This window comes from Cimex lectularius, unplaced genomic scaffold (genome assembly GCF_000648675.2).
Source record: "Cimex lectularius strain Harlan isolate CLEC.00 unplaced genomic scaffold, Clec_2.1 scaffold88, whole genome shotgun sequence".
In the NCBI taxonomy this organism is placed as follows: domain Eukaryota; kingdom Metazoa; phylum Arthropoda; class Insecta; order Hemiptera; family Cimicidae; genus Cimex; species Cimex lectularius.
The window spans coordinates 1,600,987-1,613,760 of record NW_019392660.1 but is presented as its reverse complement, the minus strand read 5'-3'; the positions used below and the strand labels follow the sequence as shown (position 1 = coordinate 1,613,760).

At 36.1% G+C, this 12,774-nt stretch overlaps 1 protein-coding gene across 5 annotated transcripts in view; it reads right to left on the bottom strand.

The window, feature by feature from the left end:
• The window catches only part of LOC106668003 (atypical protein kinase C), a 341,008-nt gene that overhangs the window by 28,785 nt on the left and 299,449 nt on the right, over positions 1 to 12,774 (bottom strand). The window lies entirely within an intron of this gene.

Here is a 12,774-nt window from a genome sequence, read left to right as displayed (position 1 = left end):
CAGATTTCTGGATCACACAAATAATGACAGGTCACGGAAATTTCAACGCCGATTCCGTAGAGCTAACAGTCCACTGTGTCCCGGCTGCGGAGTTGATGACATTGTCCAACACAGACTATGCAACTGCCCCCTCCTTGAGAGTGAGAGGGAACCACTAAAGCTCCTCTTCCGCCACACTTGGCCACCGACCCTCAACGAACTGGTTAAAGAAAAGAGGACGTTTGAGGTCCTCAAGCCTGTTAGCCGAGCTATCGTGGATAAAGTACCTGATTAGTTTTTTTTCTTTCTTTTTTCTTCTTTTTCTTCCTATGATGTTGTTAGATCTTAGCGTTTCCCTGAACTTTTAATTCCGGGCTGGTTACTCCTTGTACCCATAATTGTTATTTATTTATTAGAAAGTGTCAAAAGGATTAACCAGCAAGGGGGAGACCTATTAGATTAGATAAATTAATAATAAGAAAAAAAAATTTCCTTTCTTCCTTGGGTCTTCCCTTTCAGGGCAAGGTCGAAGGAGGACGTTAAGCACAATAAAATCCCCTAAACTTGCATCCGATTTGAATTAGTTTAGTGGCCGTGGTCCGCCGGTATGGGGTCTCCCGTAGGTACGGCGGGGAGGTGGATGGGAAATAAAAAATATAAAAAAAATTCTCTCTGTTGGATTTGGTTTTTTGTAGGCGCAAATCCGTGTATGTATGGAGAAACACACATGAGCAGACCTCAGTCTTATCCGTCCAGCAACCTTGGTTGGGATCCGGGCGGGGATGCTGTCAACCTAGCCAAGTTGACCCACTCGAAATCACGTTCATTCTCTGATGTTATTTTTATAACATTAACTCCTTTACATTCCATTTTTTTCAATTCGGGAGATATTCCGGTATCGCCACTCTCGCCACACATTCACGCTAATAAATACAATCACTTTAGGAGTACACAACTATTATTATGCAATAGAACAACCTCGTACCTCCATAGGAACAATACTCAAAGGTCAAGGACAATTCTCAAATCAGGTGGCATTCCTACACGCTCTCTGTGCGGAGCCAAGGAATTGCACCTTCACATCGAGCGACCTTTCTCTGCATGCCGGACTCATACGCGGGCATTGGCCCAAAAGTCCGTGAGTCAACCTCGCACGGCCTATTCTTAATCGGATTTCTCTGTGTTTAAACTATGCATTCATAAGAATTAACTAAATACCTTATCATCTTTATATACGGGAGATGTTTAAAATAAATTGTTTACTAAAGGACCAATAAATCTAAGGTGAATTATTATTTTGTACGTGGCTCCACTGAGATCAAAGGATGACGTGTTAGTCTATTCATTAAGACCTGGTCATCAAATTCTGGTTTAAGGTGCCAAAAACCTAGACCAGGAGTCGGCAAATTACGACTGTGCTTAATCCGGCCAGGGGTTAATGTTTTCGTTGGAAAATTGCAAATAAATCAAATCGGGAAGGCCTTCTGTATTTAAAATTAACCCTAGAAGAATAAATGATGTCATAAAAGCCGAATGTTCGTAAAACTTTCCTAAAACACCTGTATAGTCACAACTATATGCCATTTTTGGCCAAACGTACCATCAGGAATGATCGGTAATTCACCTAGTTTTTCTTCCTTTTAATTAGATCTCTGTTATAGGAAGGTTTGCCCCTGTCGCCGACTTAATTGCCATTAGATGCATTAAAAGTTAACGGCAGTTTGAAAATTCCTTCTCCAAGTTATCAGCTCAAATACCAAGTTTCCTTCCCCTGTTATTAGAATATTCAGAGAGAGGGTTAGCCATAACATTTAGTTTACGATGGAACTTTCTTGGCGCCGTTCCTAACCCTTTGCCAATATATAACTTTTCCCTTTTCTTTTGTTCATTTGAAACAGGGAGTTCATATTGTGTAAGTAAATATCATTTTCATTATCCCTCGGTAATTCTTCGACAGAAGAGTCATTTCATGTTGGGTTTGTGTTCACAGCTTCGCAGACCGTGTAGAAAAATGTAAGAATGATTTGTAAAGTTTTACGGAGTGAAATGAAATGTCGCATCGTAAACCTGCAGTGATGGAGTGAAAATCACGATCAGATAGATTGAGAGCAGGTCTGAGTTGGAGTCAATGAGAGTAGGTCCTTCCAGTCCTTCATCCTTGAGTTAGGAATTCAAGGCCCCCTTTTTACTTGTTTTAAGTATAAAGGAGATAGTTGTGATTGGCTTTTTATTTCATTTTATTTAGCATTTGTGCATTATTGAACTTTGCCGTGTTCATTTTGCATTCCTTTCTCGTTTGGTTGGGAAGACATTCTTTGAGCAGCTCCAAACCCAATCGGGCAGTTTTGCTTCCCACCACCGATTCGTGGATTACCGACGGTCCGAAAAAAGCACACTTTGTCACAAATCGATCGACTTTGATACTACATTGCCCATCAGAAAAACCGATAGGTTTTTGAACGAAAAAATGACCAAATTTGGAAAAGCATACTTTCTCAGGCTTTGAAGTCACATACATGTGCCTGGTCTCATTTTTTCGAAAATTTTACTTTGAATAAGGTTTTTATTAAAATGTTTTTTTGGTATGTTCATCATAAAATTCAAAAATTCGTTAACATTCCATGGCATTTTTGCCCTCTGTGCGAAAACTTTAAATTGAGCTGTGGAGCCGGGGAATCGCCCTGGAGCGGCGCCCTTTAGGAATCGATAGGAAATTTTAAGAAGCTTTCAATTAGTCTGATTACTAACTGCTTTCCAGGATTTTTTTTAAGATGAAAAGAGTTAGCAAACGTTCACAGGGAAAAACAGAGAAATGTGGTAAAGAGAGAGAAAAAAGGTGATCCAAAGCTTTCTCTAAGAGATGAGCTAAAGAGAGAGAAATAGAAANAGAAATAGAAAGAGAAAAGCTAGTACAAACTTTCTTTAAGAGGATGCTAAAGAGAGAGAAAGAGAGAGAGAGAGAGAGAGAGAGCAAACGTCATCAGAGAGATGTGGTAATCTCAGAGAAATAATGAGAAGAAGAAGAGAATAAAATGAGAAAAAAAGAGAATAAAATAAGAAGAGCATAAAAAGAAAAGAGAATAAAGAAGAAGAGAAATAGAAAGAGAAAAGCTAGTACAAACTTTCTTTAAGAGGTATGCTAAAGAGAGAGAAATAGTAATGTAGAGAGAAGGAAAGAGTAAAAAGTAGATCTAGAAGTCTACTTTCTCAGAGAGACGTGGTGAAGTGAGAGAAACAGTGATTGAGGCAGAAAGAGAGAGAGAGAGAGAGAGAGAGAGAGAGAGAGAGAGAGAAAGAAAGAGAGAGAGAGAGATCGGAGGTAATACAGAGGATTTATAAACAAAAACGTTATCTCAAAACAAGCTGAAACTGAATAACTAGTATACACAATTTTCCGATATCAACATACCTTTTAAACAGGCCCTTTCCAAAATCAACATACCTTCATCTCTTAATTATCGTGATAAAAATAACAAATTTCCATAGGCCTAAAGTCCGCCGGTCTCCGGGACTATAGATAGTGTTTATAATTGTTAAGCCAATAAATCTAGAGTTAGCCCGCCATCATGTAAATTGGTGAAATTGTCCGAAGCGGTAGCCAGGGCCGGCGATAATTTGTTAGGGCCTAATCTCCAATAAAAGACCAATTATGAGACCCCCTTTATTGCCAATTAGAGTATGACAGCGTAATGGTCTTTTACCGATAAATAAAGTCAGGGACCCAATGTCCGCCGGTATAAATTGACCTCCAAGCCACCCCCTTCGTTCCACCTTTTTTTTCACGCCCCAGAGGATTTTATTTTAAATTGGACGCATTAGAAACCACTATGACAAATTTTCACCAGTGAGGTAAAAAGTACAATGATACGGCTTTATCAACTAAAAGTCCATTCAGTACGTAATCTTTTTTAACAAAATAATGAGGAAATATACAGATAATGGATGCCACGTCTAGTGCCTAACATCAGAGGGGAGACGCTTAAACCCTTTCCACATTTCGGAGAGAGGAATTCGGATTAATAAGGTAATATAAAACAAAATTAAAAACATTAGTTGAGAAAATACCTAATGGTATTATTCCAATCATACTAAAACATTGTCTGTTTAATTGATACTTTTGTTATTATCACTTTCACTACCATCACCATCACTTGCTAGGAGATAGCGCGGCCATTGTGTCTTCAGTCGGACTGTTTCGAGGGTATTCGTCCGGATGGGGCTGGTTTACGTTAGGTGGGAGGGTTTTGTGAAATTTACGGTATTTAACGAAAGGGATGTGTAAGTCTGTGTAGTTTGGTTCGATTACATAAATTGGAGCATCAAGTGTTTTTTGTAGGATTAAGGACTGGGCAGTTGGAATGCCGGGGATGTACGAATGTTTGGCTGAACCCCACACTTCCGGTCCATAAGTCCGTACGGCTTAACTATGGTGTTGTTAAGCTGGGCGCACACGAGGTCGGTGGCGCGGCGCGGCGTGGAACCGACCTCCAAGAAGAATACATTGAAATGAATGTAACCCCGCACACTAGGCCGGTAGGGCGGCGCGGCGCATCTCGGAGCCGGAGGAAGTTGCCAGACTTCTGGAACCCTGCTCCGCGCCGCGCTACCGGCCTAATGTTCGCCGGGGCGTCGGAAATCGTTGAGTTCGGGTATATTCGGGTTCCTTCGGACGCCATATTTGAAATGAAGAAGCTGACGATTGTGACATGGGGACTCCCGGAAATGCAAAATCAACACTAAACCGCAGCGCTATTCAGATGGAGGGGGAAAGAAAATTCGACCAAATCGGCCGAGAGCAGTTCCTAAATAATGTGCGGACCTTCACAATTCCGCGCCTCCCCACCGGCCTAGTATGCGCCTAGCTTTAAACAGCCTTTCATTTTTGAAAGGTAAGTTTTCAAGAAGCCGCACACTATATCGTGTCATGCCCTCCTGACATTTCAGTTGTGTGTGTGTGTGTGTGTGTGTGTGAGTGTGGAGTCCACGTCAGCGTTCAGACCGAGGTACGGCACCTTTTCCGCAAAAAAAAAAAACCAAGACTAGAAGTGTGAGGTGTTGCAGATTTCGAGTGGAAATGACATGTTCGGAATTGCTAGAGAGAACTGCTGTATCCTCTGCAAATGTGAGTGTGGTGATGTAACAGCATGTCAGCTGTAAACACCTGGTATAGTGTGGGCACGCTACCCTGAAGGACACCAACATGGTAATATTCAGAGAGGGGATGGCCTTCGATGACAGGGAAAAATCGGTCCAGTGAAGTAAATGTGCAGTATGAGATAGCAGGTGGATGGAAGGATGCAGTTGAGCATGAACAGCAAGCCCCGGTGCAAAACTTGATCAAAAGCTTGCCTTCCGTCAAGAAAGGTCCCGGAACAGTCCCATCTCAAGGCAAGAGGATATAATGTCTACCACGCGATGGCACTGTTGTATAGTTGAGTGACGGTTGCAAAAACCCAAATTGATCGTCGAGGATTTTCAGGATTTAGAATCAGACATAGACGCGATAACACCGCGAACATACAGCAAAATTGGTATCCGATTAGATCGAAGTCACATAGCTCAATTGGTTAGAGCAGGGGTATTAAGCCGAAGATCGTGGGTTCGAATCCCGTTCGTGACGCGAACTTTTTCATTTAAACCAAAACCTTATATATAAAGAATTATTAATTGAAAGAATTAATTTGGCCAATAGACCACTAAATATAAGGGATTTAATAAGTAAAACGAAGTATAACTTCACTAACAGCTCCCACTTCATAAGTCGCCGAGAATCAAATCCTGATTAAACATTTTAAAAATGCAAAATGGAGGGAAAATTCGAAAGGTTGCAGGTTGAGATGGGGAGTTGGTGTCCGCGTAGATCGAAGTCACGATAGCTCAAGTGGTCAGAGCAGGGGCTTATTGAGCCGAACGTCGTGGGTTCGAATCCCACTCGTGACGCTAACTTTTCCATTAAAGATTAATTAATTGAGAGAACTAATTTGGTCAATCAGACCACTAAATTTAATGGATTTAATACAGTAAAATATTCCGTTTCTCGTTGAAATTATCTTGCGGGGTTTCTTTTTGCCATAAGTTTTTCATTTTTTGACCAATTTAAAATCCGACTGTACCATCGTTTTCAGCGTAGAAAATCCGTTAAAATAATATGTCATGGTGTCGTATTTCAAAATTTGCAGTTGAACTGGCCCTGAGATATAATTTTTTTCCAAAAAATAGTACAAATTTGAAACTAGACTAAAAAATATTAAACATTTTTTTTTTATAGAGTCATTGGCCCAATACAAATTAAGCCGGGCCATCAAAAAAGGGCACCTGCGTACAAAGCATATAAGTATAATACATCACCAGCAATAAATTAAAACGACGTGAAACTTTTTTGTTAAATGTTACATCGTACTTTAGACCTTATTTGTTATCGTATTGTTAAAATTTATCAAATGTAATTTATTTTGTAAAATGAATAATACCAGAGATATAAGTTCTGACGTTGGATTATAAGTCACGCTCTAAACATCTGGATTAATTTTATAAAATATTAATTAAAAATTCCTTTGAGGATATTGTTGTTTATGTGAATAGCCGTGGAAATTCCTCACGTCGCGGATTTAATCTCATAGAGGTTTAATTGCCTTCCGCCTCTCGGGTAGGGGAATATTGCCGCCTATTTTTAAAAATTGCTTAGATTGTGTTTGGCACGGACTTGTTTACGCTATGCCTTTTTTTACAAATATTTAGATCGAAGGTTTAAAGCTTTTGTATTTATTTGCAGTCGGGTCGAGCAAGACAGGGATGTTTGATCCGCCTTTGTTTACGCCCTAATAGCCCGCTCCCGTCCCCTTTCTCCCATTCCCTGGCCCCTTCTCCCTTTACAAGGCTGTTTACTCTAAGCAATAAAACCCCAGGGCTATTGTAAAAGAAACGCCAGATTTCTATCTCATCGTTTTTCTCTTCTAATTAACGAGTTTTTCTCCCCCCCCCCCAAACAAATCGCGTGTAATCGTGTCGTTACACGGCCGGTGGTGTTCGAAAGGGACATTGGCCTGGATGGAATCCACACTGCCAATATAAACACTTTTCGAAACATATTTGTACTCCACTCTCCCCGACCTCTTTTATAAATAGGTCCTGCCACATGCACCTTTGGAAATAGTCTGGCATTGAGTACACCACAAATAACATCCTCCAACTAGCCACGCTATTATTCAACCGAAAAGGTCGAGTTTTGGCCAACCCTCGCAGTCCGAACACCAGGCAATTAAAGTGACAGTTTCTCTCGAAATAAATTGTCGTAATAAATACATACATGAAAAAAGAGAACAAACGCAGGAAAAGTTCTAATGGCAAAACGTGATTTTTATATTATTTTTAAAATCTGGTACTACTGAAATGATGAAAGTGTAATTTGAGCTGTACCGATCATCTTCTCGTGTCAGTCTGTCAGTCACAATTAAGATGGCGTCTGATAGATCAACCTAGGATGGAAAGACGATGATCGGACGGCTTGGCATCGAAATAATAAAACCGACTTAAAACCAAAATCTATATTGTGGAGATTTATTACTGATTTCAGATTAGTGAACTTGCCACAACTGCGACAATATGCTGATCCAAAACGACCAAACTACTAAATCAATTTAACCACATCCAAGCAGTATGCTGATCCAAAACGACCAAACTACTAAATCAATTTAACCACATCCAACGGTCAAGACTGTTAATTGTTTAAAAGCTAAAATTCTGAAATTTGGCACGATCCTGTAAAATATAAGGGTGTTAACTAAAAGGTAGTTCAGTGCCATCAGAGCGAGGTTTCTATCCTGACTTTTTCCTGAGATATTAACATTTTTGAGATTTTAGTTTAAAATCAGATTGATTTAATATAAAACACCGTAATTTCTCAACTTTAACGTCCCTAAAATACAAATCTGACCTTCATTTTGTAAAGTACATTAAATTTTCCACAAGATAACATATCCGTTGAAAAATCCGCGCTTCCGAATAGACAGTAGTCGCTCAAACAATAACAAATGGCAAACGCTTGTTTTTTACGAAAAATTAATTTAGTTATTAGTTGATAGTTCCAACTAGAAACTAATTAATTTAGTTATTAGTGGACAGCAACTACTGAAAACTAATTATTTTAGTTATAAATAACAGTTCCAGTTAAAAACTACTTGATTTAGTTGTTAGCTGACAGGCCCAACCAAAAGCCATTAATTAAGTGGATATTTAAAAGTTACAACTAAAAAATAATCAATTTAGTTGTTAGTTGGCAGTTCCAATAAAAAATAATTAATTTAGTTGATAATTAAAAGTTGCAACTAAAAAATAATCAATTTAGTTGTTAGTTGACAGTTCCAACAAAAAATAATTAATTTAGTTGATATTTAAAAGTGACAACTAGAAAATAATTAATTTAGTTGTTAGTTGACAGTTCCAACAAAAAAATAATTAATTTAGTTGATATTTAAAAGTTGCAACTAAAAAATAATCAATTTAGTTGTTAGTTGACAGTTCCAACAAAAAAAAACTCATTAATTTAGTTGATATTTAAAAGTTACACGTAAAAAATAATCAATCTAGTTGTTAGTTGACAATTCGAACTAAAAACTAATTAATCTGGTTGTTAGTGAACATTTCCAACCCAAATCTAATTAATTCAGTTACAGTTTACAGTTTTAACTAAAAACCAACTAATTTAGTTGTTAGTTGTCAGTGCCGACTTAAAACTAATTAATTTAGTTATTTGCGGACAGATACAACCCAAAACTAATTATTTCAGTTATAGTTAACAGTTCCGTTAGAAACAACTTGATTTAGTTGTTAGCTGACAGTCCCAACCAAAAACCATTAATTTAGTTGATATTTAAAAGTTACAACTAAAAAATAAACAATTTAGTTGTTAGTTCACAGATCGAACCAAAAACTAATGACTCTACTAATTGCGGCTAGAAAGTGGGCATTTTTCAACGGAAATGTTCTTATCTTGTGGAAAATTTAATGTAGTTTGCTAAATAAAGGACAGATTTGTATTTTAATGACGCTTAAGTTGAGAAATTACGATTTACGTATATTTTATACCCTGTATATTTTATAGGATCGTGCCAAATTTCAGAATTTTAGCTTTTAAACAATTAACAGTCTTTTTGTGGTTGGGTGAGGTTAAATTGATCTAGTAATTTGGTCATTTTGGATCTGTCTGAAATGCGAATTTTCGCTGTTTTGGCATATATTTACATTTTAAGAAAAATATTGACAAAACATCGGCATTACAAAGATTATGATTACAGAGACGTGACGAAAATCACACAGACCTACTAGTTAACTATAACTAAATTAACTTGTTTTTAGTTGAATCTTTCAAATAACAACTGAATTAATTAGTATTCAGTTGGAATTGTCGCTAATAACTAAATTAGTTTTTAGTTCGAACTCTCAACTAACACCTAAATTGTTTAATTTTTAGTTGGAAGTTTTAAATAAGAACTAAATTTATAATTTTGGGTAGTAACTGTCCACTAGTATCTAAATTAATTAGTTTTTACCTAGAACTGTTAACTATAACGAAATTAATTAGTTTTTACCTAGAACTGTTAACTATTACTAAATTAACTAATTTTGGGTTGTAAATGTCCACTAATGACCAAATTAATTAGTTTTCAGTTCCGTTCGAACTGTCAACTAACATGTAAATGAGTTGGTTTTTACTTAGAACTGTCAACTATACTGAATTAATTAGTTTCGGGTTGGAAATGTCCACGAACAACCAGATTAATTAGTTTTTCGTTCGAACTGTCAAATAACAATTAAATTGATTAGTTTTTAGTTTAATTTGTAAATATCAACTAAATTAATTGTTTTTGGTTTGAAGTGTCAACTAACAACCAAATCAAGTCGTTTTTAGCTGGAACTGTTAACACTATAACTAAATAAATTAATTTTGGGTTGTAAGTGTCCACTAATGACTGTACTAATTAATTTTTAGTTGGAACTGTAAACTATGCTAAATTAGTTAAATAATCCCAAAACTGGTCCTCAATAACCGTCCAAGACGCTAGATATTGCGTGACAGTGTTGCTGTTGAAAATGAAATTTAAAAGTTCGTACAGTATTTTTAAAAATGTGTTAAAAGAGCACTGAATATAATTAAATTCCCCGTCTGGGGAGAAGACGTTAAACGATCAATCAAACGGTTGAAAAGCTGTTGTTCATTTGATGGCTTTCTAGCCAAAAAAACACTGCCAATAGTTGTGGTTAGAAAATTAAAGTAAAAAAGTCAAGAATGTCTTTCGGCGCTTGAACTTAAAGTTTATATTCCTCTCTCAATCCACGTCCCCTCTTTAGGTGTTTACTTATACTTTGAGTTGTACTTAAAATTATCAAATTATTAACGGAGAAGGTAATAAAGTCTCAAATTTTGTCTCACTTGGTCCAAAATTGTTCCAATGGCCAACCTTCGTAGAAATATACACCAGTTAAGACGAAAAATTTTATATATTCACAAACCAACCACAACAAACTGTCAAAGACGATGGACAACGATATGGACATCACTTCTTGGTGACCAAAGTTATCGGAAATAAGGCGTTTGTTTACTAGATTCATATTGAGGAGTTATCTGCTGGTAAATATTACTTTGTTAGTTGTAGCAAAAAATAAGGTCTCCTTTGTTGGCATTAGCGACAAAGCTGAACCAAAAGAAGATCCTGATCAAAACGGAATGTAAATTTAACGCGATACACAGGATTGCAGCTTTCTCCAAAACCCCATTACGCTATGTAAATAAGGGTTGTAAGAGGGCGACGGGATAAGGTGTGACTAAACGATTTTACGATTGTCGCAATATAAATGTGCCGTTGACATGAGCATGTCCGTTGGCTCTATGGGAACTGCTACACGGATGCTGTCATGTTCGGGGTCAGACCGTCCTGGGGACATGGGAGAGCACTAATGACCGAAACGCTCATTGCCCCCTTCTGAAAAATGACTCCCCGCCTTCACCTTCGACCCGATCCACTCTATAATGCGGCGTAAAGCAATGAAAATGATCCTCTTGACACACCTCCTATCAGTCCCGATGACGGACATGCCGTAGCCTTGTTAAACAAATACTTGTTTTCTCCTCGCTGCCGTTCCCCCTGAACGCCTTTTCAACCGTTTGATTGATCGTTTAACGTCTTCTGACCAGACGGGGATTTAATGATATTCAGTGTTCTTTTAACACCTTTTTAAACATATTGTTCAAACTTTTAAATTTCATTTGCAACAGCAACACTGTCAAATAAATATCTACCGACCGGTTACTGAGGATCAGTGCTGGGTGTTGTTAATTAACTAATTTAGTTGTTAGTTGACAGTTTCAACTAAAAAAAATTTAATTGCTATTTGAACGATCCAACTATAAGCTAATTAATTTGTTATCTATTAAGTTAACTAGTTAAATTTAATGGTTAATTGAAAGTTCCAACCAAAAACTAATTTATTGTTAGCGACAGTTCCAATAAAAAACTAAGAAATTTTATTGTTAGTTGACAGTTTCAACTAAAAAAAAATTAACTGTTATTTGAATGTTTCAACTAAACATTAATTAATTAATTGTTATTTAAAAGCTCGAACTAAAAGATAATTAATTTCGCTGTTAGCTGACAGTTCCAACTAAAAACTAATTGAGTTGTAGCTGACAGTTCCAATTAAAAAAGAAATTAATTTAATTGTAATTTGAAAGATCAAACTAGAAGCTAATTAATTCCGCTGTTAGTGACAGTTCCAACTAAAAACCAATTTAGTCGTTAGCTGACAATTTTGGCTAAAAACTAAGTAATTTCATTGTTAGTTGACTGTTCCAAATAAAAACTAATTAATTTAATTCTTGTATGTAAGTTCCAACTAAAAACTAATTAATTTAATTGTTGTATGAAAGATCTAAAAAGCTATTTACTTTCGTTGTTATATGACAGTTCCAATTAAAAACTAATTAAATTAGATGTTATATGACAGTCCAGCTAAAAAACTAAGAAATTTTATTGTTCGTTGACAGTTCCAACTAAAAAAAATTAATTGTTTTTTGAAAGTTTCAACCAAAAACTAACTAATTAATTGTTATTGGAATGATCGAACTAAAAGATAATTAATTTAGCTGTTAGTTGACAGTTCCAACTAAAACTAATTTAGTTTTAGATTCCAACTAAAAACTAATTTAGTTTTAGATGTTTTAACTAAAAACTAATTTAGTTGTCAGCTGACAGTTCCAACTACAGACTCAGTAATTTAATTTTGAATATTTGAAAGATCAAACTAAAATCGAATTAAGTTTAATTGTTAGCTGTCAAGTTCATTTAAAGGCCAATTGAAAGTTACAACTAAAATCTAATTTAGTTGTTAGCGACAGTTCTAACTAAAAAAATTTAATTGTTATTGAAAGTTCCAACTAAAAACTAATTAATTAATTGTTATTCGAAAGATCGAACTAAAAGCTATTTATTTTCGCTGTTATTTGATAGTTCCAATTAACAACTAATTAATTTAGCTGTTAATTCACATTTCCAACCAAAAATTAGTCAATTTAGTTGTTAGTTTTAACTAAATTTTCTCAACTAAAGTAGTTGTAATTTAAAAAAAGCAAAAAGTTGATAATATCATTTGGGAATTCAACTAATAATTAAATTGTTAGTTGGAAGGCATAACTAACAAATTTACTAGTTATGTTAATTAAAATTAGTAAATGTAAAGTATAAATAGCTAAAGATGGTAGCTGGATTGGAGTGAATAAATCTCCAAGTAAGTGAAACGAGT